Source organism: Grammomys surdaster, unplaced genomic scaffold, assembly GCF_004785775.1.
Source record: "Grammomys surdaster isolate TR1022 unplaced genomic scaffold, NIH_TR_1.0 174, whole genome shotgun sequence".
Classification (NCBI taxonomy): domain Eukaryota; kingdom Metazoa; phylum Chordata; class Mammalia; order Rodentia; family Muridae; genus Grammomys; species Grammomys surdaster.
The window spans coordinates 5,623,072-5,626,856 of NW_021604622.1; positions in this window are offsets into that span (position 1 = coordinate 5,623,072).

The following is a 3,785-nucleotide window of genomic DNA, read 5'->3' on the forward strand; positions in this document are numbered from 1 at the left end:
AATACTAGGCAAATCCTCTCCTATTGAAGTGAGAAAAGCTGGCCCAATGAGGAGATAGGATCTATAGACAGGCAGACAACAACTTCAGGGACAGCTTGTTCTCCATATGTTGGGGGACCCAAGTGAAGACCAAGCTACACATCTGTTACATATGTTCAAAGGGCCTAAGTTCAGCCCAGCACTACAAGAGGGTACTAGAAGGAAAACTCCAACACAATGAGGCTAACTACACTCAAGAAATACAAGATAAATAACTTCTCACAATTAAAACCAATCTAATAAAATAGACATGCACATGTATATGTGCACACGTGTGCACACACACATACACACACACACATTCACACACCACCACCTCCATTTTCCAAGCAAATGAATCCAAGAAAAAAGGTGGAATAGCCATTCTAATATCTAATAAAATAGATATTACTAAAAGTAATAAAAGGAAATGGGGAAGGACACTTTATACCCATCTAGGGAAAAATTTACAAAGAGGACATGTCATGAAAACTGAACAATTTTCTACTTAATGACCACTGGGTCAAGGAAGAAAGGAAGAAAGAAAGAAAGAAAGAAAGAAAGAAAGAAAGAAAGAAAGAAAGAAAGAAAGAAAAGACTTTCTAGAATTCAATGAAAATGAAGACAGAACATACCTAAACTTATGGGACACAAAGAAAGTTCGTGGCACTAAGTGCCTTCATAAGTTGGAGAGATATCAGATACTAGCAAGTTAACAGCATGCCTGAAAGCTCTAGACTAAAAAGAAGAAAACACACCAAAAAGTAGTAGATGACAGAAAATAATCAAACTCGGGGCTGAAATCAATCAGAAACAAAGGGAAGAACACAGGAAAGAAACAAAACCAAGAGCTTGTTCTGTAAGAAAATTACTGATAGACAAACCCTTAGCCAAACTACGTAAAAGGCAGAGAGCCCCAGTGGTCATTTAGTAGAGAGTTGTTCACTTTCCGTGAGCATGTCAGCTTTCTAATGTCTCTGTTGTTCTTGAAGTCCAGCTTTAATCCACGGTGATCTGAGAAGATGCAAGGGATTATTTCAACCTTCTTGTATCTGTTGAGGATTGCTTTGTAGCCAATTATATGGTCAATTTTGAAGAAGGTTCCATGAGGTGCTAAGAAGAAGGTATATTCTTTTGTGTTTGGGTGAAGAATTCTGTGGATATCTGTTCGGTAGGTACATATCATTCATAACCTCTGTTAGTTTCATTATTTCTCTGTTTTGATGACCTGTCCACTTGTGAGAGTGAGGTATTGACGTCTCCCACTATTCATGTGTGGGGTCTGGTGTGTAATTTAAGCTTTAGCAATGTTGCTTTTACAATCGTGGGTGCCCTTGATTTGGGCATAGATGTTCAGAACTGAGATGTTCTCTTCATAATTTTTTTTCTTTGATGAGTATGAAGTGTTCTTCCCTATCTCCTTTGATTACCTTTGGTAATATCTATTTTATTAGATATTAGAATAGCTACTCCAGCTTGTTTCTTGGATACATTTGCTTGGAAATCTTTTCCAGCCCTTTACTCTGAAGTAGTGTCTATCTTTGTTACTGAAGTGAGTTTTTCTGTATGCAACCAAGTGATAGATTTTGTTTATGCATCCCCTCTGTTAGTCTGTGTCTTTTTATTGGAGAATTGAGTCCACTGATACTGAGAGATATTAATGACCAGTGATAGATAATTCCTGTTGTTTGATGTTGGTGGTGGTACTGTGTGTGCATGCATGTGTGCATGTGCGTGTGCATGTGCATGTACGAGTGTGTGTGTGTCTATTTCTCTTCTTTTCTTTTTGCTGTGAGAAGATTGATTTCTAGTAGTTTTTAGATGTAGCTAGCCTCATTTGGTTTGGAGTTTTCCTTCTAGTAGTCTCTGTAGGGCTGGATTAGTAGAGAGATATCCCTTAAATTTGGTTCTGTCATGTCTCCTCTGTCTATGTTGATCAAAGATTTTCTGGGCATCTTTTTTTCTCTGGGTCTGTAAGACATAAGTCCAGGCCCTTCTCACTTTTAGGGTCTTTGTTGAGGTGTCAGGTGTAATTCTGATAGGTCTGCCTTTATATATATATATATATATATATATATATATATATATATATATATGTATGTATGTATATTAGGTTAGAAAAGTTTTCTTCTATGATCTTGGTGAAGCTATTTTCTGTTCTTTAAGCTGAAAATCTCCTTCTTTTATCCCTATTACTCATAGGTTTTTGTCTTTTCCTAGCGCCCCAAATTTCCTGAATGTTTTGTGTTAGAAACTTTTTAGCTTTTGTATTTTGTTTGACTGATGTATCAATTTCGTCTACTGTATTTTCTACACCTGGGATTCTCTGTTCCATCTCTTGTATTGTGTTGGTGATGCTAGCGTCTGTGGTTCCTGATCTCTTTCCTAGGTTTTCCATCCTTGTCTATATTCACTTTCCAAACTTAAAGAGTTTTATTCATTTCCTTCACCTGTTGGATTGTATTTTCCTGAACATCTTTCAGGGATTTACATATTTCCTCTTTAAAGGCCTCTATCACCTTCATAAAGTGAAATTTAAGGTCATTTTTTTGCTCTTCAAGTGTATTAGGATATCCTGGCTTTGCCGTAAAAGTGCCATATTGCACTGGCTGTTGATTATTTACGTGTACTTTAGCCATCAGGTTTTCTCCGGTGTTGGCTGGGGTAGTAGGCCCTGGCAGTAGCAGGCCCCTGGGACTGGCTGTCCAGAGTGGCAGCAGGCCTCGCAGGAGGCAGGTAGAGTTGTGGGCTTTGGAGTGGAGTGCAAATCCGAGATTGTATGTAGAGGTGTGGACCGGATGATGGAACATAGAAAGGATGGGACAGACCTCAGGGCTGCTGGGCTGATGGGGGCCAAGCAAGCAAGGGACTGGGACATGGGTATCACACCGGGTTGCCCTGGGTGGTAGCAGGCCTCTGATGAGTCTTTATTAAAGGCATCTAACTGGGCTGGGGCGATGGCTCAGTGGTTAAGACCACCGTCTGCTCTTCCATAGGTCTTGAGTTCAATTCCCAGTAACCACATGGTGGCCCACAACCATCTGTAATGAGATTTGATCCCCTCTATTGGTGTGTCTGAAGATAGTAACAGTGTACTCACACACATAAAATGAATAAATCTTTTTAAAAAAATCATCTAATCTGGATACGACAGTTGCCAGCAGCCTTTCCATTCACCTTACAAGTTGAAAATAGTAGAGCTAAAATCCATGTATGCATGCTAAACCTGAACCCAGTGAAGAGCTCCGGGATGTGTGTGAATCCTTTAGGATTCTATTCTAAACTCTGTGTGTAAGTATCTGCACAAAGGATACTGCAGAAGGCTCTAGCATTTTGCTCCTATTTTGTAAAGGTATCTACAGCCCTGAAAGGCTTATAACAAGCAGTTCCCAGCCCTGCCGTTTTAAACATGACAAACCTGAGAGCTGCACCCACCACACATGTTTTTATGCATCATAACTAGTACCTCACCTAGTCCCTCCTCTTAGAGCAACTCTGTCTTTTGAAAAATCACCCTCATGTTCATTAATATGATGAATTAATATATTAAATTATGAAGAATAGTGGGTAATTTAAATGTAGCAAACTCACTAAACAGAGTGGCAAAAAGGGTACAGCAGTTAAATATTTTAAAAGAATTGAAACAAAATGATGCGATTGAGCAATGCTTCAGTAGCATGGGATGCTTCAGTAGCGTGGAATGCTTCAGCAGCGTGGGATGCTTCAGCAGCGTGGGATACTTCAGCAGCGTGGGATGCTTCAGCAGC